At 32.9% G+C, this 5,948-nt stretch overlaps 1 long non-coding RNA gene across 1 annotated transcript; it reads right to left on the minus strand.

Annotated features, from left to right (window-relative positions):
- Window positions 1-530: 530 nt before the first annotated feature.
- LOC149781712 (uncharacterized) lies at window positions 531-2,327 on the minus strand. The gene is made up of 3 exons (XR_016414523.1): window positions 2,037-2,327; window positions 1,122-1,367; window positions 531-653 (listed from the first exon to the last, which is right to left on the minus strand). It is a non-coding gene; the product is annotated as an uncharacterized LOC149781712 (long non-coding RNA).
- Window positions 2,328-5,948: the final 3,621 nt, after the last annotated feature.

Below are 5,948 nucleotides of genomic sequence, written 5' to 3' on the forward strand. Positions count from 1 at the left end.
CCAGTCCGTAGCACTGTACTGTGAATTGATGTAAGCCGTGAGCCCAAAGCTCCAAACTTTGTACTGTACTGTTTATTGGGGTAATCCGTGAGCCCAGAGATACAACCTTTGCACTGTACTCTGTACTGGAGTAATCCGTGAGCTCAAAGTCCCAACCTTTGCACTGTATAGTGTATTGGGGTAACACGTGAGCTCAAAGTCCCAACCGTTGCACTGTACTATGTATTGGGGTAATACGTGATCCCAGAGCGCTAACCTTTGCACTGTACTGTGTATTGCGTTTTTTATGATTTTCTTTCTGGTTGAGAAATATAAAGTTTATTCAGAAATCTCCTTCTGAAGCAAATAAAAGGCCGTTCCTTCATCAAACTGTGTCGTGTAATCTTTCTGATTTTTCAATATATCTCTACAAAAATAAAACATAATTGGAAAGAAAATAAAACATAAATAAAATTCAAAGCTAAATATTTATTCAAATGCCACAGAAAAAAGTAGGAAGTCAGTGTTTACGATTAATGGAAAATGTACATGTTTCGAACAAATGCTTGCGTTGAATGTTTTTAGTTCGATGGTATCACCTATTAAATCTTTCGCATTATGTATAGTCACAGCTGTTTGTTGATATCTTGGATTATTCCTTTCCATGAAGGAATCTGAAAAAATAGAAAAACATATTTTTATATATGATGGAAGCATATTCTCTATACAAGTCTATCTGACAGTTGATTTAATTAAAAACATGTATCCCCTGTTGAACGTTTATTTTCTTTTATTTTCGTTTGTTTTAGTACTTTCACAAACATACAGATTCCCATGAACGCATCACTTTTATCAGAAAATGAAAAATCATTTGCAATGTTTTTATTTCAATAATGAACTCTTATTACAGTATAATAATGCATTAAAATAATTTTGTTTGCAATATAAATGTAATATTGGCACCAAGTTTTTCTTTTGCACCAAAACTGAAATACTGATAGAAAATGTTGTTTGAGGGGCAAATATGTATATGCTATCAAAATTAAATGAATTTGAGTTAACATTATAATATGATTTGCAGACGTGAGAATGTGCATGCGTGTGAACGAGTGTGCATTTGTCAAAAACAGAAAGAGGCATACCGATTGGTTAGGTAAATAGCCGTGATGGTGAGGTTTTTGGGGACTACACTTCACCTTATGACAGCATTTATCCTTTGGTTTGCAACACTTGCTCAATGATTATGATTAATGGAGAAGGTGCATGTTCGGAACATATGCTTGAGTTGCATTTTTTTAGTTCTGTGGTATCTCTTATTAAATCTTTTTGCGTTATGTATAGTCACATTTATTGGTGATATTTTGGTTTATTCCTTTCACTGGAAGAATCTGAAAGAAAAATATAATTTAGCGTATGATGAAAATGTATGCTGTATTCAAGTCCATCTATTTGACAGCTGCTCTAATAGAGAAAATTTTGTTCCCTGTTTATCCCTTGTTTACCGGATCTTTTTTTGTGTGTGAGTAATTTTAAACACGCGCAAAATTTCCCTCACAAATAAACAGTCAGCTTTTCAAGAGTTTCAAAAACGCACTCTTCTTACGAATTGTGACACTGTAAAATGATATATTACTTATGTAAACATATTACGATGCAGTGAATTATAAACATACATAGGGCGACGTTTTAATTTGACTAAATAACTATTTAGATACAATGAAATATCATATTCAAATGGACGAAACATTTTCATCGGAAATGAGAAATCATTTGATAGGTCTTTATTTGAATGAGAAATCATTTGATAGGTCTTTATTTGAATGAGTACTTAGAAATTACAGTTTGATATTGTATCTGGAACAATATGGTTAATAATATAGATGCAATATTGACATCAAGCTTGTTTCGTTTGTAACGAAAGTGAAATTCGGATAGAAAATTTTGTTTGAGTGGCAGATATGTAGAGAGTATGACTTGAAAAATTGTTGGCCTGTACCTTGCAAACATAAATATGTGCATGCGTGTTAGCCAGTGTATATGTCTGTAAAGAGACATACCGATTGATTAGCCTTAGTGTTTTCTGGGACAACACTTCACCTTATGACACTGTTTATCCTTTGGTTTACAACATATGCCTAACGAGACCTCAAATTTGAGGCAATGTTTTCGGCAAATTCATTTGGGACGAGGAATACGAGGAGGAACGATGATACCTAAAACGAAGACATTTGAATGAGTATGTTCAGTCTTACCACTGGTAACAGAAACAACCGAATGTATCAATCAGATTTTCGTATTACTGCCAGATCTCAACACCTATGACCAATACTTGATGAACATCATACATGATGTTAATAATATAGTAAACTTATTTATTTTTCATATTTGCTAATTACTTACTAAAGGTATAATTTGTTTATTAATGTTATTGATTTTTGTGGTTTATTTACCATATTAGTTTAAGTAGGTATAAAAGTTTAAAAGATAGACGGTAAGACACAAAGACTGACAGAGAGAGTGAGAGAGATCTAGACAGACTGAGACAGATAGACAGAGAGACAGATATTTAGTAAAGGATTCATTACACTTTACCACATAATTTTTAATTGTGTCATCTGTTCTATTTTGAATTCTTTTACTAAGTCAATCTACATTTCTTCTCCTTCATCGCAATCAAAACAATTCTGTAAGATTAACAATCAAGCAATACAAAGCTATTTTCACACTCATTTGCTTAGTAAGTAAAGGGAAAAAACAAGGATAAAATCACAAAGTCTCGCACGAATGCAAGAAGGGACGAAAAGAGAAGTAATATTTTCACATAAATCTTTCCTGAGCGAAGCGAAAGTGCAAATTCGTGTTCGTGTTTAGGTTGACAGTATTTACAAGAGCATAGATCGGATCAGGCCGCAAACTACATAGACCCATTTTCTTCCGTACTGAAAGATATTGGTCAATGCAGTTTGTTAGAAATATTCAATATAACAAGCAACATAAACGAATGCAGATCAGGGTCTGTCTTGATTGTAATTGAACCCGGCTTCTAAGCAAGTACAAGTGATACTTGATAATACAAAAGTCCTGATCTGTTGTTATCCAAAATATGTTAATAGATTACTGGTACATCAAAAGTTTCTTTTAAACCCCACATTTTGATAAGCATAGCTTAACTACGGAAATTAAAACAAAATAAGTAAATTTCAAATAAAGCGAGGAAAACTAAAATAAAACAATTATGCTTTTAAGATAAAGCAATTAAGGCAAATCTTATTCGGAGGCAAATGTGCAGAGAAACTATCAAAATAAGAATGGAAGTGCTGTATTTGAAATACTTTATTTTTTACTTTCATTTTGTTTACTTCCAATACGTTTTATTTGTTTGGCATTTTACTGTGTTTTACTGTGTAATTCGTATCTTATTATATTATTTTCCCTGTGCATTCCATTAAAAGCGCTTTTGCATGTGTTTGTTTTATCGTGTTCTTTCCATTTAACATTCCTTTACCTTGCCTGGTTCATTTGATGTTATTTTCTCTCATTTTACTTTGGTCAGCTAACGTCATTATCAGCTTCTGATGTATGTATGGTTTGCTTTGTTCCACTGTATGTATCATTCAGAATGTGTTTGTTTCTTTGTAATTCATTTGTTTTTTATTATCTTTTTTGTCTGAGGTTAAAAGCTTTTATTTTATAAGTATGACGCCCTTATAGTAGATTTTCTTGCTTTATTTGAAATTTAGTTGTTTTAATTTCCTATTTTTGTAGCAATCTTTCACCATACATACTATGAAGTCCAAGATGACATTATAATCGATAAATATCATTATGATTTACACATATTTTTGTAAAGTACAAACATTGATAAGTCTATCTCATGCTAGCAGATACAATCCCAGATATATTGTTAAATAACCAGTTTGCAAGCATGACTAATTACTAAGCATGACTAATTAATACAAGCATAAATAAATACGTTCCCGTTTTCAAAGTGTTCTTTAGTGGAAGCACCTTTATAACACTGCAATACATCTTAACGTGGGTAATATACATCAATCATTCAAGTGTTTGTGTATTGGAGAGAATCCAAATGCCTCTAGCAAGTTTTACGTGCGGATTTTCGTCTAGCATTGCTGCTAACACATTTTTCACCACCACCATCTACACCACCATCCAAACTATGGAAACCACCTACACCACCAACCAAACTATGAACACCACCTACACCACCATCCAAAACTATAAACATTTCTGCGTAAAGGAATGCTTTGTTTTTATTGGAATACCTTGTATTTATTGGAATATCTTAACAGTGATAAGAATAAGTAACATTGATTGGACTATTTTAAATTAATTGGTGAAGAACAACAAATAATAAGGTGTAGCGCAAGAGCTCCACATTTCTGTCAACTGCAAAATGATGATGATCGGAGAGGGGTGGGTGGCCCCTAGGAAACACCATTAAATCGACTGGAGTGTGATTATCTTCTGTTCGCCACGGTGTACACTAGATTATGGGTATTAATTAATTGGAAACAATTAATAGTTTTACTTAAATCAACCAAACATACTTAGTACCTCCGAATCTCAGTGGCATTGGCCAATATATAGGTGCTATCACATATTGCCCCGCTTGAGTAACTGTTTGGTGTTACAGGGAATACATAATAAAACTGGGCATTAATCATTTAAAATACTATTCATTTCATTAGCAACATTTCTGAGGGATGAATGTTTTAATCATGGACCATAAATCTGTGATACATTTGTAACTATTTTGACGCAAATTAAGATGGGCGTGGCTTAGAGGAAATAATGACCCTATCAGCATTCTATCTCAGGCATACGCTTGAGGGAATTCTTTAGAATTAGGTTAATTGTTTAATTATTTTCATTCCCTAGAAATTTGTACATTGTTGAAAAATTAATGTGCATTTGTTTGTTGTAGAGCAACAAATATTATCCTACCACCAAAGATGTTTCATGCATAGCTGCTTAGTAAATTGGGACTTTTATGTGTCGAATTAAATACACCACATATTCAAAATGTCCAATTCCAGACTTAAAAAAATCTTTCCTTTAAAAGGTCTAAGTAACCTCTAGAACGCCTATACCAGGGGGGTGCTTGACTCTACTAATTTTACTTTCGAATAGTGTTCCAGATTCAGATTTCATGAATTTGTTATTATCACTGTAGTGCTATTGCTTTTATTCCTATGTTTGACAAGACAGCACTTTCTTTTGTTAGGCCCTCTCTTTATAACTGTGTTATCTCATTCCCGGGCTATCGCTCACATGTACAAAGACGTGCAACGCGTCAACTTAGTTCGCGATTTATACGAAGTACTATAACTCATATGTATTTCACATAATTGAGGTCTTAACAATTTGCCAATATGCGCCTTTTAAATTGGAATTCTTCAAACATAGGCCACACCAAGTAAATTAAAATGAAATTTAAGACAGGTTAACGCATCATAGAAGATTGTGTCGTTTCTCATATATTACATATATATAAAAATGAGCACCATGTGATAATGAAATTTATCTTATCGTGTGAAAAGCATTAGAGATCAATAGATCAATACATATTACAGTTAACTATTAGCTCAACTGTCGGAAATATATTTTATTCAAAACCAACCATATTCCAGTTCAAACTGAATTAATTTTGTTAATACTGAATCCATGTAGGATGCTATCATCTGAACAACATAACATTTAGCGACGAGTCTTGATGAGTTAATTCAGTTGTACATGTATAATATATTCAGCTATCGGACTACCAATTGTTGAACAGCCAGAGCACCAGACTACTGGGAGAGTAGGGGGAAAATACAGTAATAAATATTTTGAGACAAATTGAGATATAATGGCATGGTAATGGATTTAAATGTTTTCGAAAAATTAATTTATAATAACCTTCAATCTACGAACTGAGGCTGACAGCAAAATATTTGCTTTGGTTCTAA

Source organism: Sinohyriopsis cumingii, chromosome 15 (genome assembly GCF_028554795.1).
Source record: "Sinohyriopsis cumingii isolate HCF-2022 chromosome 15, ASM2855479v2, whole genome shotgun sequence".
Lineage (NCBI taxonomy): Eukaryota > Metazoa > Mollusca > Bivalvia > Unionida > Unionidae > Sinohyriopsis > Sinohyriopsis cumingii.